The sequence below is a fragment of the Pleurodeles waltl genome, chromosome 3_1, assembly GCF_031143425.1.
Source record: "Pleurodeles waltl isolate 20211129_DDA chromosome 3_1, aPleWal1.hap1.20221129, whole genome shotgun sequence".
Taxonomy (NCBI): Eukaryota; Metazoa; Chordata; class Amphibia; order Caudata; family Salamandridae; genus Pleurodeles; species Pleurodeles waltl.
The window spans coordinates 390,375,415-390,393,727 of NC_090440.1; positions in this window are offsets into that span (position 1 = coordinate 390,375,415).

An 18,313-nucleotide genomic window follows, 5' to 3' on the forward strand; every position below is an offset into this window, starting at 1 on the left:
TGACAATGTCAAAAGTCTATGTAGCCAGAGCAGTTGTGGTATGGTGTTTTGGGTGGGGATCTAGTCTCTTCATGATTGCTAATCAGCAGAGAGATACGCAGACTCCTGCAGACAGACACATGAACAATTGTGATCAAATGGACTGGATATCAATTTTTCCTCTGGGGTACTTGATGTCAGCCTTCCCCTATCAAGTACTGAGGACTGGCTACTTGCATGTGTAGAAAATGTATCATCATTTGATGTCCTTCGTAATTTCCATGGGCAGCTTGGTTAGGGGTTGTATCTCTGTTGTGACTTCTATTTTGGGAATGTGCCAGGGGACAGATGCTGTTATCTGTCACTGCCTCCTGTCATGTTGGCATGTGATGGGCAACTACCAGGTTATAGAAGTGGGAAACATGACTGGGTTATGTACTGACCTAGCCACCCTCTCTGTACATATTTTGGGTGATCACTTGTAGACACTGATGTGTTGCATAGTCAGTACTGTCTATGTGTGTTCCTTGTCTACGTGTTACCACATTACTTGTAAGGAATATTTTGTGTCCTACAATGCTGACATTCTTTAGGCTACTTACACTTTGTAAATATCTTCTAGAGCAACATTGTCTGGTCATACGTGGACAGGCTACACCGTGTGACTAGTGTAATTTGTAGATGAACACATCTTCTACAACTGGCCACATGATAGTTACCGACCCATTGCTGGGCTTTGCGAATTTAATGAGTGCAACACACACATTACATTACACCTGCTACAGCACTTGTGTCATCCCTAAGTGACCTCCCATGTTGAATTTCCAAGTATTTGTGGGCATATCTCAGTGTCCATACACATCCTCTGTTGAACATGGGTATGTAGTTATTCCTGCTTTCCACAACCTATGTGATTCTTACAATGACTGTACAATGTTGATGTGTGAAATCATCTCAGTGCTGCTTTTTTATCAGCCAAATGCAACATATCTGTCTACTTCAACTTCCATTCATTTTTTGAATGGGTCTCTGACATGTTTGGACATTGCAAGACATACCTGCTCACCCCACACCTGATTGGCATGTTGGAGAACAAAACATATTTGGGAATGTTGTCACTGTTGGTACCTTGCTCTTGGTCTGGCATGTGAGTGACTATGAGTGGTGTGTATTGCTATATGTTGTGTGATGTTATTCAGAGCATAGTAGGTCACCATGAGGACACATGTCAACCATTGTTGGTACTTGAAAACCCTTTACTACCTAGGCCATACACCTGTACATCAGGCTTCGCATCTATATCATGTTTTTCTGTAGGCATGTGTCAAGCCAGCAGATTTGTGTGACAAGTGTGTATATAATGTACATAGGGAGAGGAACACACTCTGCCTACATTCCACCCAGACAATAATTTGGTGGTGCATTGTCCCATTTCATTCTTAGATAAAGACTATGGGTCATATGTTTGGATACTGATTCATCACCCATTGCTGCTTCATTTATCTGGCAACAAAAAGTGCACTCTATAGCCAACGTGGGTGTGCTATAAGTGAGGTACAGTGCACCATGTGCCAGAGTTGTGCCCAATGACAGTGCCAGGACATAAGCCCATGGATACACAGTGCAGGCTCTGCCTTTAACATTGGTTACAAACCCTGTCCATTACTGAAGGTCCATAGTTACCAACGATGCCCCATCTTGTCACACATACACAGTGCTGGTGAAGCAGCAATCCTCTTGAGGTGTGACACTGTTCTGTTCCTACATTACTTAAACACCATTTGATAACAGCCCCTCCTTATATATACCCCCCCTTTCATACATCCTGCCAAGCGTGGTGATGATGTGGGGAAAGGGCTAGGAATAAGCAAACTGTCCACTTGGCAACATGTTATATGTTGTGGTGCATTCTGACCCCGGCGGTCTCAGACCGCCGGGGCAAGGGTCGGCGGGAGCACCGCCGACAGACCGGCGGTGCCCCGCAGGGCATTCTGACCGTGGCGGTTCGGCCGCGGTCAGACAAGGAAAACCGGCGGTCTCCCGCCGGTTTTCCGCTGCCCTTGGAATCCCCCATGGCGGCGCAGCTTGCTGCGCCGCCATGGGGGATTCTGACACCCCCTACCGCCATCCTGTTCCTGGCGGTTCGCCCGCCAGGAACAGGATGGCGGTAGGGGGTGCCACGGGGCCCCTGGGGGCCCCTGCAGTGCCCATGCCAATGGCATGGGCACTGCAGGGGCCCCCGTAAGAGGGCCCAACTGTGTATTTCAGTGTCTGCAATGCAGACACTGAAATACGCGACGGGTGTAAACTGCACCCGTCGCACATACCCACTCCGCCGGCTCCATTCGGAGCCGGCTTCCTCGTGGGGAGGGGTTTCCCGCTGGGCTGGCGGGCGGCCTTCTGGCGGTCGCCCGCCAGCCCAGCGGGAAAGCCTAAATGGCCTCCGCGGTCTTTCGACCATGGAGCGGCCATATGGCGGTTCCGCCGCCCGCCTCACTCGGAATCAGGCCCAAAGTGTTTTATTGGTGATATTCACAAAGGTATTTGTAAAGATGAGTCTTCAAACGTAATATATTTCCATCTTTCCTTTATTTCATCAGTTGTATGTACAGCACCTCCAGCATAGCAAAGTACAGCACACCAGACAGCAGTTCCTCCTTCTCTCCTTCACCTTTCTCACTCCCAGCTTCCTCTCTCCATTCTAGAATCCCCTCACACTCATGGCATTCTAGCATTGACCCATTAACACTGCATGACCATCTCTACACTTCTCCCCCCTATATGATATACAACGCATAACAAAACAAAGAGATAAATAAATAAAACAATACTTATATACATAAAAATATGTCACAACTACAAACATTAGCTTATACTAAAGGTATTACCAGCATTCAAGAAACATTACATTCTAATATATCAACGATGAATTTTGCACACACTTCCCATACTCCAGGAAGAACCATCCTCCAAAACTACCACATTTCGTTTGACTTCCTTCACCAGTTGAGGAGCAGAATACTTACTATCCCCCTTCAGCAGCACTCCACTTTTCCTTGACACTACCCAATCACCTTTATCTATGTGAGTATATTTCACCATCATCCTTTTGTTGTACTGTTGGATATTTTTCCTTTGCATTTCTTCTACGTTTTTTCTTATTGTGCTCCTGTCCACTTCTACAGTCCTTTCCGTTTTCAACCACACCGGGCATTCTTTCACACCAGGCATTCTCCCCTTCAGTGACACAAACGGTGCCACTCCAGTGATTGAATGAGGAGTTGTGCGATAAGTCCACATCATCTTACATAACTCTTTTTTCCAAGAAAGATGATTTGCTAAGGACAACTGTATATTATCCATTATCACTCTATTCACCCTTTCGACCAGGCCATTGGCCTGTGGTCGAAAGAGAGCAACCCTCTCATGATTAATACCCATCCTCCGAAAATATTCCACCATATCATGTGACACAAACTGTACTCCATTATCAGACACTATCGTTTTTGGAATACATTCTTCCAAGAAAACTTCCTCAAAGAATTCTATGACTTTAGCTGTGTTCACGTGGTCAACTATTTTGACCACGAACCATTTCGAGTGATAATCAACTAGCACAATAATAAATTTGCTTCTAGTACCCAACTTGTAGATGGGACCAATGAAATCCACAGCTAATTTTTCCCATGGTTCTCCCGGAAAACTTATAGGAGCCAGGGGAGTTTGTCTTAGAATCTTTGTTTTGTCACTATTACCACAAGGTACACAATATTTCACTGTCTCTTCAACTTGTTTGTCTAATCCAGGCCACCAAAACAATTATTTTCCTTTTCATCACCCCACATCCTAAATGTCCCTGGTGTGTTATGTCAATAATGTGCTTTCTAACCCCCTCTGGAGGAACAATTTGATTCCTTCTATATACCCTTCCCTCCAGTATACTCAGTTGGTCCTTAATCTTATAGTAAGAAGACACATCATTATCTTGTTCATCTTCATATGTCCACCCTTTGATTATTTTATTTTCCACCTTATTCATAACCAAATCATTCGCTTTAGCATTCGCCCACTCATCCTTGTTTATAGCCAGTTCACCCAAGATGGTGCCCACAAAATCCTCAACTACTTCATTCACAATCTCACCCACATCCACAGGCATTCTAGATAAATAATCTGCCACCACATTTCTATTACCTTTTACGAATTCCACATCAAAATTATATTCCATTACAGACAATAACCATCTCGAAATTCGCGGTGTTATGTTTCCTTCCAAACCACGCCCCCCATTAAAAATATAAATCAAGGGCTTATGGTCAGTCTTTAATTTAAAAGGCACTCCCCACAAGTAAAACCTAAAATGATTGATTCCCCAGCAACAAGCCAAGGCCTCCCTTTCAATTACCGAATATGATAATTCCGCACCCTGCAGTCGTCTTGAAGCAAACCCAACAACATACTCATTACCATCCTTTCTTTGTGTCAAAACCGCTCCCACTCCAACATTACTCGCATCTGAAGTCACATACGTCTTTGCTGTCACATCAAAGACACCCAAGGTAGGAGCACTCAAAATACATCCTTTTACATTCTCAAAAGCATTTTTGCAGTCCTCAGTCCACTCATATGCTACTCCCTTCTTCATTAATCTCCTTAAGGGTTCCACCATCTCTGTAAAATTCTTTATGAATTTGGCACAGTATTCCGCAAGACCCAAAAAAGATCTTAGTTCATCCTTGTTTTTTGGTTCTGGCGCTTTCCCAATAGCAGCCACAATACTTTTCTTGGGTCTAATACCGTTTCCACTCACAGAATGTCCCAGAAAGGTTACTTCAGATTTTCCAATTTGACACTTCTCCTCCTTGACAGTTAAGCCTTTTACCTTTAATCTGGACATTACTTCTTCAAATAGGATGTTGTGTTCCCTTTCGTCATTACCCACGATCAAAATGTCATCTTGGAAGCATAATACTTTTTCCAAATCCCCGAAAATCTCCTCCATTAATCTTTGGAAAACAGCTGAGGCAGAAGTTAATCCAAAAGGCATCCTCTTATAGCGGAATGCCCCCAGAGGTGTTACAAAGGATGTCAAGTGCCTAGACTCTTCCTGTAAATTAATTTGATGATATGCTGATGACATATCCAATACACAAAAAATGCATCCTTTCCCTTTTACAGACAACATCTGGGAAATATTAGGTAATGGTTGCCTGTCCACCCAAATGTTTTTGTTCAAATCCCTAAAATCGATGCATAGGCGAATTTTCCCTCCTTCCTTAGGTGCTACAACAATGGGAGCAAGCCATTCTGAAGATTCAATAGGTTCAATAATGCCATCTCGCAACAATTTATCTAACTCATTCCTCAACGGTTCTCTCATTAAGTTGGGTATGCCACGCACCTTGTGAACAACCGGTTTAGCGTCTCTCTTCAAAATTATTTTATGAGAAAATCCCTTCAACACCCCCAGTCTTGCAGAAAAAACTAGCGGATATTTATGAATTAAAGGATGGCGACAATCTTCATTAATTTCACTAACTTTTTCTTTCTCCATTACCATTACAGGTTCCTTAGCATTGGGATTTAGGACTATCCCTAAATCTTTCTGGTGACGCCAACCCAATAGATTAGTACCAAAATCCGTGACATATATTCTTCCTTTAACTGCTCTTCCTTTAAAGGTAATCGTCATCAAAATCATCCCTATCATCACTATTCTTTTCCCTGCATAACCCACAGCTTTTATGTCAGGCTCCAACATAAGTCTTTTTGGAAATGAGGGTAAACAGACTTCCAGAATCCACCAACAACTTAACTTGAATGCCATTCAACAACATCTGAGCATGAGGTTTGTCTAAAACATCTGTACTTTCCAGATCAATTTTGTGTACTAAATTATGGACGTTCGTTTTATCATTAGATGTTGAATCAATGAGGCTTTCTTCCACAGTTAATATTATTTCTTCCAGGTTCCCACACACATCCTGGATTTCTTGGATAACACGTCCGCTACCTTCATTGTTTTTGAACTTACAAACTTTGGCAAAATGCCCTCTCTTTCCACAATTGCGACATATAGCACTTCTTGCAGCACACATTTTACTTGATGCTATGTGTCCAGGTGCACCACACCTATAGCACTTTATCTCCCTCGAATCAAATCTTCCCCGATCTGGATCTTCCCAGTTCTTTGTTGACTTTTTCTTCATTCCACCAGTTGTAAGTTTGCTCTTATCCCTTATCTCGTTGACAATACTTTGCTTTTCTTCTCTTTTCAGACCTTCCATTTCTTGTAGCCATACAGCTGTGTGTTCCATTGCTTTAGCGATTTGTACAGCGTCATCCAGATTAGGATCTTTCATTAGTAATTTCTCTCTTATCTTTTTATTGTAAGCACACCTTACAATCTGATCTCTTATCAAAGAATCAGATAACTGTTCGAAGCGGCAGGACAACGCAAGCCCGCGTAAGGTCGCTACATATGATGCCATATCTTCCTCCGGATTCTGCACTCTGGAGAAGAATTTATGATGCTCTAAAACTAAGTTAGTTTTAGGTGTAAATTGTAAATCCAGCATTTGTAAAGACATTTCAAACAGATTGGAGGGCTGGCCATCACCCATACCCAAGGAAACTTCCGGTAGATCCTCATAGATCCTCCTTCCCTCTATACCTAAATGATGAAGAAGAATCGCTTGTCTTCTAATTGGACTGTAACGATATCCCCCAATTGCTAGCAGGTAGGTAGAAAATATTTTTTTCCACTGTTTCCAAGGAATAGATGGTTCCCCAGGAGTTGGTAAAAAGGTTGGTGGTGAAGAGATACTTTGATCACCCATAACTTCTTTAAAATTGTATTCAATATTATTAATTTAAATACTAATTAAATATATGTATTGTGTCTCAATTTCAAAGTATGCAAGCTCTATATACTCAGTTTCCTAGAATTGCAATAGTCTTTCTTCATTTTCTATTTTTCTTTTTTTTTTTTTTTTCAGAGTAAGAACATGCAGACGAACGAGATTGACATTTTGACTCCACTCCACACGTAAGTCCTTCTGTGTAATTTATTTTTAGATCCTTCTTGTTATTCGTTATTCCTGTTATTGATTTATTTATGTAGTTAAACGCTACCGCAGCTCGCCGCACGTTTGTTTTCTTTTCAAAGTGGCGGCTTGATATAACTGCGGACACACGCTGTTCTGCACTTGCGGCTTGTTGACAGTTCTCGCCGCGAGCCGTGAGCCGCGTGTACACACTGTTTAGTGCTCGCAGCGTTTATTTAGTCCTCTAAATAAACGCTGCACACGGAACATCTGATTTATGTAGTTAATCTATGTAGTTAATCGCTACCGCAGCTCGCGGCACGTTTGTTTTTCTAGTGCTCGCGGAAGACTTAAAGAGTTTCACTCGCGCGTTGCGAGTACAACAGAGCTTTTCTCGTGACGATAACGGTGGCAATTCAGCTTGCAGTGTCGCGCGGTACACACGTCCGTTAGGGACGCGATAAGACACAATAACACACTGTTAGCTTGAGTTAATAGCCTTGTAAATAAAATTGTAAGCTTCAGTTACAAAGCGTCATTTAAACTTTGAGTTGTCTAGTTCGTTCATTAATTATTTCTGTCCCATAAATTATAAAAAATTCATGAACAAGTCGGTAATGTTTTGTCAGCTCACCAGATCCAACAGATGACGATGTCAGGAGATTCTTTAGTAGTCCTTACTTTGTTCCTTTCTCCCTCTTCTTATTTTTTTTCTTTTTTCTTCTTTTAACTGTTGAACCGTTGATTTTATCCAGGAGTGGAGATGCTCAAACCATCTTCTGCACGGTAGGGCTCCTCGTCGCCAATGTAAAGATGAGTCTTTAAACGTAGTATATTTCCATCTTTCCTTTATTTCATCAGTTGTATGTACAGCACCTCCAGCATAGCAAAGTACGGCACACCAGACAGCAGTTCCTCCTTCTCTCCTTCACCTTTCTCACTCCCAGCTTCCTCTCTCCATTCTAGAATCCCCTCACGCTCATGGCATTCTAGCATTGACCCATCAACACTGCATGACCATCTCTACAGTATTATAATTGTACAGTGACTATGTGTAAACGTTCCATACAATTTGTAGTCTCCTGTAAACTCCTGCAGCAGTGTTATGTAGTTCCCCCTCCAAATGTGCTACACCAATGTCATCCTCCTACTCCTTGGGGACATCTGCCTGTTCATCTGAGGGATCATTGGTCCATATACATATAATGCGCAGGATTGCACATACCAGTATGATCTTACATACCTGTGGTGGAGCATACAACAGGCTTCCTCCTGTCAGGGCCAGACACTTGAACCTTGACTTCAGAAGCCCAAATGTCCTCTTCAATACATTGCATGTTCTTCTGTGCCCTTCATCATATACACACTCTTCCAGCATTGTGGGATTGGCAAATGGATTCATGACCCATGGCTGTATGCCGTAACCTTGGTCAGCTGCAAATGAATGTGAGAAGATGTGTGGTTTGGTATATACCATGACAGTTGTTAGTTTTTCGGTGGAATGTTGACTCAGACTTGCTTCTGGTATAGTGTATGATCCTGTTTTGTGAAATGGTTTCATAGGTCTGTGTTGATGGACATGACACTCTTGAGTTGTGACTCAGGGACCTGGGGATTGTAATATTCTATCCAACCAGATGGTTCTGCCCTTGCAAATATGTATTGTGTTGTCCATAATTGTGCCAGTGTCCTATTATTGGTGGATCCTTCAACCTCCTTGCAACACAGTGGTGTCATGTGTAGAGACACCATTGTAGCCCTAAAAAGCCAAACTCTGGCCTCCATGTTACCATGTGGCACTACACATACTGTGCAACACATAGTGACCCTTTGTGGCAGGTGATGGGTGTGCCAGCCATCAAGTGTACTAGGGTGTCAATCACATATTTGTAGGATAAATAAAAAAGTTGGTACCGTGCAATGATTTATCACAGACACTTTCAAAACATGCAAAGTGCAGGAGTTGGGAGGAGACACACCATTCTTTTACATGGGTCCCTGTGCACTGTGCATGAAAGGTCAGGTATATCCATGATCTTTACAGTATTGCACAAACTCCGTTCCATGGTGGACCATTTCTTTCAAATGGCACACACATGATAGTGTTAGGGGGTGCTAAGGGGCACATGTGAGGTGGCACTGGACTAGGTGCTGTACGACTTCTCATCATTCTGCCCCATGGTCTTTAATGGCAGGTAATGTTTTGTTCCTATGTGTGCATCACAATGTAGCAGAGAGGTGAATGTGCACACTACAGGTATGTCAGGTATGTGTAGGTGATATTAAGTTGGTCATGCCAAAGCTAGGGTGGCATTGGAAATTGGTGCTGCAAGATGCTTGTACCCCATGGCTGATGTGGGGATGTGGCTATGTGTGGCTTGTTTACAATGATATGGTCCATGAAATTGACACTGCTGAGCTAAACATTGTTAGGTGCAATGTGTGTGGGATCTGTGTTTAGGTGTCAACTAGTGAACTCTTGTTGTGGTTTTTGCCCATATTCTGTATGCAAAGGGGCATAGCTCCCCCTGTCCCCATCTGGTGTTTGATCAAGTTGTGGGTGTATTATGTACATATAGATGTATATGTGCATGTGATGTGCAATGATTGTGGTGCAGTGTGGCATGTGGCATATGTGTTGTTGTCTGCACATCTGTGTTCCCCTGCTCATGTGTTTAGTGTGGTTTATGTCTAGTTTGCCCTACATGGTAAGTGTGTTGTCACTGTACAGTGGCTCACCTAGGAGTAGGCCATTGCCATATTGGTCATCGTGGAACTGCTTGTTGATGGTGGAATGCAAGAATATGTAGGCAGCATGTACGTTGCTGCAGTATTTTGCAAGGATGTTTCTGAAGAGCCGATGGGGGTCCACAATGGCCTGTACATTTATATATGGGTGTGCTTGAGGTTCCTGCATAGGTGTTTGGTTGCTGCAGGTTGCAGCAGTTGTACATGTGTGCAGCCCATTGCACCCAGCACATACTGGAACCCAGAAGTTAGATAGAAACCTTGCTTGGTCTCCTGCTGCATTTGCTGGCTGTTTGGAAAGCAGATGTGGTGGGGTTTGAGACATGTGACTGTGTCCAGAACCTTTGGAAGGAAGACCAATAAGGATGGCTGGGAGATACCAGACACTTGTGCGACCGTTGTCAGAATCAAATCAAATCATCAAATCAAATCATTAACATTTATAAAGCGCGCTACTCACCCGTGCGGGTCTCAAGGCGCTAGGGGGAAGGGGGTTACTGCTGCTTGAAGAGCCAGGTCTTGAGGAGTCTCCGGAATACGGAGTGGTCCTGGGTGGTCCTGAGGCTGGTGGGGAGGGTGTTCCAAGTCTTGGCCGCCAGGTAGGAGAAGGACCTCCCACCCGCTGTGGAGCGGCGGATGCGAGGGACGGCGGCGAGAGCGAGGCTGGTGGAGCGGAGGAGACGGGTGGGGGCGTAGAAGCTGAGGCTTCGGTTGAGGTATTCTGGTCCCTTGTTGTGGAGGGCTTTGTGAGCGTGGGTGAGAAGTCGGAAGGTGATCCTTTTGCTGACGGGGAGCCAATGCAGGTGTCTCAGGTGGGCGGAGATGTGGCTGTTACGGGGTATGTCGAGGATGAGGCGGGCGGAGGCGTTTTGAATACGTTGCAGACGTTTCTGGAGTTTTGCGGTGGTCCCAGCATAAAGGGTGTTGCCGTAGTCCAGGCGGCTGGTGACGAGGGTGTGGATCACGGTCTTTCTGGTGTCGGCGGGGATCCAGCGGAAGATCTTACGGAGCATGCGGAGGGTGAGGAAGCAGGAGGAGGACACAGCATTGACTTGTTTGGACATGGTGAGAAGAGGGTCCAAGATGAAGCCGAGGTTGCGAGCGTGGTCTGAGGGGGTTGGTGCGGTGCCAAGGGCCGTGGGCCACCAGGAGTCGTCCCATGCGGTCGGGGTGTTGCCGAGGATGAGGACTTCCGTTTTGTCTGAGTTCAGTTTCAGACGGCTGAGCCTCATCCAATCTGCGACGTCCTTCATACCATCTTGCAGGTTGGTCTTTGCGCTGGCGGGGTCCTTGGTGAGGGAGAGTATAAGTTGGGTGTCGTAGGCGTAAGAGGTGATGATGATGCTGTGCTTGCGTACGATGTCGGCGAGGGGGCTCATGTAGACATTTAAGAGTGTCGGGCTGAGCGAGGAGCCTTGAGGGACACCGCAGATGATCTCGGTGGGGTCTGAGCGAAAAGGTGGGAGGTAGACTCTTTGAGAGCGGTTGGAGAGGATGGAGGCGATCCAGTCCAGGGCCTGGCCTTGGATCCCGGTGGAGCAGAGGCGGGTTATTAGGGTGCGGTGACAGACGGTGTCGAAGGCAGCCGAGAGGTCGAGGAGGATGAGGGCGACTGTTTCACCGTTGTCCATCAGGGTTCTGATGTCGTCTGTGACTGAGATGAGGGCGGTTTCAGTGCTGTGGTTGGCTCGGAATCCGGATTGTGAGGGGTCGAGAAGGTTGCTGTCTTCAAGGAAGTTGGTAAGCTGCTTGTTGACGGTCTTCTCTATGACTTTGGCAGGGAAGGGGAGGAGCGAGATGGGGCGGAAGTTCTTCAGGTCGCTTGGGTCAGCCGTAGGTTTCTTTAGTAGGGCGTTGACTTCGTGTGTTTCCAGCTTTCTGGGAAGGTAGTAGACGAAAAAGAGGAGTTGATGATGGTCTGGAGGTGCGGGGCGATGATGTCGTCGGCTTTGTTGAAGATGAAGTGTGGGCAGGGGTCCGAGGGGGTGCCGGAGTGGATTGAGTTCATGGTGGTTTTGGTTTCTTCTATGTTGATGTGGGTCCAGGCGTTGAGGGTGATGGCTGGGGGTTTGGGTTCAGTGATGGTCGGCTGGGTCTGGTGTCCGAAGCTGTCGTGAAGGTCGGTAATCTTACGATGGAAGAAGGTGGCGAAGGAGTTGCACAGGTCTTGTGAGGGCGTGATGGCGTTGGCGAAAAGATCCAGATGCCAGCATAAGGAGAACAATGAGGAGTTTGGGCATGGGTGGTATGTTTGCTGGAGTTGCTGCGCTTGTAGTGATGTCTGACGCAATGTGGTGCAGCAAGCGTACAATTGAATCCTGATTCAGACAGTAAGTCCTGATGACATCTTGTTCCCTGAGTCCAAGGACGGTTGTACGCTGTCTAAAGATCCTCTCCAATGTTCTGCGCTGCCTTTGTGGCTGCTGTGGTGGTGTTTGAGGATGCTGCAATGGTGGTGGAAGGACCTGTTGTTGTCGCTGATGTCTGTGGCAAGTGCCAAGCTGGAGCAGTAACACTTCCATGTTGCCCAGGAGGTTGCAAATGTTTCCTTATGTGGTGGTGTGTGGGCCTCTTTTTAACGCCTGGTCTGACAATGGCATTAAAATTTGACGCAAATTGGCCCTTGCAACATTTTTTGGGACCACTTCCTTAGTGTGTGTTGTTTGGGAGTCCAGAGGTAAATATGACTCTGGAGGGCTAATGTCATTTTTGGAAGGGAATGCCTACCTTGCATATCATTGGTGCAATACAATGCAAGGAAGGTTGCTGCTTCCCAAAAATAATGCTAACTCAGATATTTTGATGTTAGACCGGTCTAGTGTCAAAATATAAATATGTAGTTAAGTTAGCACTTTTGCATACAACAAAATGATGCAAAGGCGGCCCAAACTTTTCAGAAATATGGGCGACAGTTTTGTATGCAAGCTGCCATCAATGACATGCACTGTATGCACAAATTTCACAAGCATAACCTCCACCTTGATGTTACGAAGTGGATGGTCCAAGGGCTGTGTTAAGAAAATGAAAACCAGCTTCGATGACCACATATGCAATGGTAACTTCATAGAGTTTTTTGCCAACTATTTCAATGCATTTCCCGTATCACACCTGAAAGATCCAGGTGTAAGATGCCTATTATGTGTGAATCGGTACTGTAAAGCTTCTCAGTTTTGCTGAGGCCGTGATTAAAGAAAATAACTTTTTACTTAAAGAAAATTAAAATATACTTTTGTATTTCTCTATTTTACCAACGTGTGGATGTATGCCTGAACTAGATTTCTTTTTTGTCAGTAAATTCATGAACTCATAGCTAACTTGCGTGTACGCCTGGATGTTTCGGGTATGAGGGAAGCAGTGATTAATCTCTTCTGTGCATAGGCACATACCGTGCACTGAGGTATTTACTACTTTCTCTGTGAATGGTGGAGACCATATGTGTGTTGTGCTTGAACTCAAGCAGTGTTTTGTCTTGGGATCGTGCTACATCATCAAACTAAAATATCCATGTCTCTACTATACTCTGTCGCTCCACCGCCAAAAGCCGTAGGTAATTAAGCTAAAATATTCCGAAAGGTTTTTTAATCATTATTCTATTCTCGTCTTTGTGAAAAACAGCACAGTTTTGAAGGTTTTAACTCTCTGGCTTACAACTTCCCAAACCAGTGAGATTGCATCTAAGAAATTAATTCATCACCTTTCTGAAGATTGAATAACAGTAGGGAAATGAGGCAATTGTGAAATAGTAGGAAATTGCGAGGCGCAAAATCCAAGTCACAAATCGATGCATCAAAAAATCACAAATTGCGATTTTTTTGCAGAATGGCATTTTGCCCATGCAAAATACCACTAAGTGAAATGAGGTGGTAACCAGGTGCAACCTCTATAAAGAGGCCCAGAATGCCTCAGACTCTTTTCCACAATGGCTGCACTCTACATCATGGCAAGGAGGATGAGGATCTTGGCAGGTTTGAGGAGAGGGAGGAGGAGACAGGAGCGCATTTTCAGAGTGCGCATAACCTTTTTTGACCAGCCAGAGGAGGAAATATTTGAGAGGTATAGGTTGAACTCAGCCATGATACTTGATCTGGTAGCTGAGCTACAACCCATACTGCAGCGCAGAACACATAGGACTCATAGTATCCCCACCCATGTGCAGGTATTATGCTCCCTCCACCTACTTGCCTCAGGGAGCTATCAAGGGGTCATAGCAGCAGCTGTAGGGGTATCACAGAGTACCCTCTCTAGATTTTTCAATGCATTTAATAACGCCATGCTGAGCAGGATACACCAGTACATCAGATTCCCCCACACCCCACAGGATATACAGCAGACAAAAATAGATTTTTACCAGATAGCACAGTTCCCCCACGTCCTAGGTGCCATAGATGGTACACATGTTGCAATATGTCCACCATCAGCCACAGAGTATGTGTGCCGCAACCGTAAATACCAACATTCCATGAATATATAGGTGATATGCAATGCTTCATACATCATTACTGATCTCGTGGCCAGGTACCCAGGGAGCACACATGATTTGCACATCTTTCACCATAGCGACATTCACACAAGACTTCTAGCTGGGGAGTTTGGAGAAGGATATCTACTAGGTATTGTACCTCTGTACAGTGGCGCAGTGATGGCGTGCTGATGTCAGATGGCTCACTTACTCATCATACCCTCTGCCCCTTCCAGGAGACAGTGCCTACGCAGTGTGCACCTACATGATGACGCCCTATCTAAATCCTGCAACACCAGCAGAAAGGATATACAATGCAGCACACAGGACGACCCGCAACGTGGTGGAGTGCACCTTTGGACTGCTGAAGAGTCGCTTCAGGTGCCTCCACAAACGTGGAGGGGCACTACAGTACAGCCCAGAGACGACATGTAGAATAGTGGCTACTTGTGCAATCATGCACAACATAGCTACCACCAGGGGCATACCTGTAGAAATATGTGATTCTGAATCTGATGAGAATGATGATCCCATACCACCTCTACAGCCAGCAGACAGGACCAGTGCAGCAGAGGGAAGGCAAAGGCGTGCTGACATCACACACAACCATTTCAGACGTAAGTAAGAATAAGTCAAATGCACTGACAAATGTACCTGTAGTGGAGTGAATCTATTTTCTTAATGTCAGGTAATGTTAGTCCAACAAATACCAACAAAAGTGATTTAAACATTAGAAACAATAGAAGTTCAGAGTAAAGCACTATTACTTCATAGTGTACTCATTACCCCTCTGGCCGCTACAATTACTTCTTGCAGCGATGCACACACAGTTGCCTCACTGGCACCTCGATGGTCTGCCTCAGTGGCAGTGCTCTGTCTGGCACTCCGAGGTCTGGTGTCCATTGCGGGCACAGCTAGGCTGCTGAGGCTGGAAGTGTCCTCCGTGTCCCCCAGTCCAAGCTCGCTAGGTGTGGCTGACCTCTGTCCCATGATGTTGTCAATCACATTTGTGATTTGGACTAGTCCGTGAGCCACATCCCTGCTGCTGTGTGCTGCCTCCACCTGTGCAGCCACTGCACGACGTGAAATCAATGAGGTTGAATTAGCTAGCCTAGTGACAGAGCGACAAAATCCCCCGAACATGTTCATGAAGCATCGCTCCTGCCTGCGGTGGCTCACCCTGTCATGGCGCAGCTCTTAGCATAGTTTCCGCACAGCAGAAGTGAACTCCCTTGTGTCCTGCGATGCCTGGACCTGTCCCTCATGCAGCTGTTCTAAATTTGCATTCAGGCACTCCAGCTGGCGATGCAGGCCCCCCATGTTGGCATTATGTCGCTGCATCTGTTTTTGTAAAGCAGTGATCCTTTTATTCTGCAGGCGCTGCTGCTGCAACATAGCCGCTTCCAGGCCACCAAAAAAGGAGGTTCCCTCACCTGCCTCATACGCTTCTGCACCTGCATTTGTAGCAATCCTGCGGTGTGCTGTGGTCTGCTGCGAACTGGCCTCCTGCATCTGGGTGCATCTGCCATTTGGGGATGGTGTATCCGGGCCTTTCTGCTGCTCATCGGAGTCCTGACTGAGCTCTGGCAGTGGCCATGCCCTGGGCCTGTGTCAGAGTGGCACAATAGTCAGAGACCCACTTGTGTTTGAGTCTGAGGCTGGATGGGTGTCAGTTTCCCCTAAGCTGGCACATGCTGTGATTGCTGCTGGGCCTGACACACCTGCAACGACAATATGCTGCATGTCAGTTATGTTTGTTACAAGTAAGGTCACACAATGGTAATAAAGGTAGAGGTACATCTCTTCACTGTGTTGTGGGTTTTGTGTTCTTCTGGGTGTCGCTCTACTTAATTGCATTGTCTGTGCTACTTTCAGCTCTGGGTTGTGGACTTCCACTCCCATAATGCATTGCTGTGCTGATTCTAAGATGTGGAATGGACTACTTCTCACAATGTTTTGCATTACTTGCTAATTCCTAAGGGGCTTTTGTACATACACATATGGGGTTACAATTTAATACTGCACTTACCTTTGCTGGTACTTGGTGTGCCAGAGGTGTCTATCTCTGTGATCCCACTGACTGCTTCAGGGAGGAGTGTGGACTCCACTAGGTCCTCTAACGGGTGGATGGTGACTCTGTGGGTGGACCGCCTCCTCTGCTCCTGGCCTCCTGCAGTCGTGTTGCCACCCTCTCCTTGGCAAGGGACCGCAGGTCGTACCACCTCTTCTTAATTTCTTCGACCGAGCGCTGTGCCACTCCAATAGCGCAGATCTTTGTTTGTATGTCTGCCCAGAGTCTCCTTTTCTCACTCTCCGGCACCAGGAGTGAGCTTTTGCCAAAAAGGCGGTCATGGCTCCTGACCACCTCCTCTGTCAGCACCTCCAGCTCTTGCTCGCTAAATTTGAGCTTCCGCTTTCTTCCTGCTTGTGATGTCATCAGGCTCCCCCAGGTGTGCTTTCTCGCAATTTCTCGTAATTTGCGATTTTCAATTACCGAATCGCAATTTGCAAAAAAGCAAATTGCGATTCGGTAAATCGGCCTCGCAAACCACAAATAGCGATTTTTAAGAAATCGCTAATTCCGATTCGCAATTATGGTACATGGCCTATTGCGACTCGGAAATAGCAATTTCTTAAAAATCGCTATTTACGATTCGCAAAGCCATTTCTTCATACATCTGGCCCATTATATTGCTCTCTGGTTTCCAGTAACTTCGCCTGTTTCTGGAGTACCATCAAGGTCGCTGTCATGTCGGTGCAGGTCGTCCTCTATTCTCGTTGTGTCCCGTTCAAGGTATCGCCTAATACCCACAGACTGTCCTAGGCAATGAGCCCATATTACCACTTTTAAGGCCTCCCACACCACACCCCTACTAGACACCGACCCAGGATTCATTGCCCCGTACTCAGTGAATCTATTGATCAACGCATCTTGGTAGACATTGTCCTCCAACACAGTGGAGTGCAACCACCATGTCAGGACAGGTTGGTGAGTCTTTATCGTTTTTAAAGAGATCACTAGTGGGCTGTGATCAGATATAGTCTGGCCTAAGTATTCCACTTGCATTAATGTTCCACTCAGGGAGGCAGAGCAGAGGAGTTGATCTATTCTGATGTGTACTCGACAAAGGTGTGAGTAATGTGAGTATTCTCTACCAAGAGGGTTTGGAAGGCGCGAGACGTCCACTGTATCCAAGTGAATATCCAGGTCAAAATACCCATTGCCACTCAAAGAGTTACAGCCCCTCAGAGCGGTGGGGTTGATTGGTCTAGTAAGGGGTCTAAGACGCCATTAAAGTCCCCTCCAGTGAGGAATGGACCATCAGTGAATTGCACTAGTTGGGCAGACAAGGAGTGCAGGAACTGGATCTGGTCTTGGTTCGGGCATAAACACTCCACAGCACTAGCGGCTTGCCATGGAGTTCCCCCTCTATCAGTACATAGCAACCCTCTTTGTCCACATCTACTGTGGAGGCCTCGAAGGATACCCCCGCTTTTACCCATATTGCCGCCACCTTGCAAAGGCTGAATATGTAGTTGCAAACAGTTCCCCATGCCAATGCCGGAGGCGGTCTGCTTCTACCTGGGTGAGGTGTGATTCCTGCAACATGGCAATATGTATCCCCCTGCATTTCATGTATGAAAGAATCTTGTGACGCTTGGCAATCAAACCCATGCCCCGGGTATTCCAAGACATTATTTTAAAGGGGAGGTGTGTAGCAGCAATTCCATCTAAGGAAATCATCAGGTAAAATGGTCCTCACCCCTCTACAACTCCCCACAGGCCACTCCAGCAGTGTGTTGCATGGTCCAAAGTGACCATGGAATAAAACAAGCAATGCAAACAAACCTCAACTCCCCATCCCAAGAGCAGACAAGCAACAGCTGACCGCCCATACCATAGAAACCTTTCGGTAAATGTGTTTTGTCATCATCCAACTGGATTGTCAGGTGGGTGATCTCGGGGTAAACACCAGGTGCATGAAGGCGAGCTGTCCGAGCCCAAATTAGCCCACATCAATAATTTGTTAGCGGGCCATAGGGGAAGGTAGGGTCCTCTGTTCTCAAGTGATGTCATCTG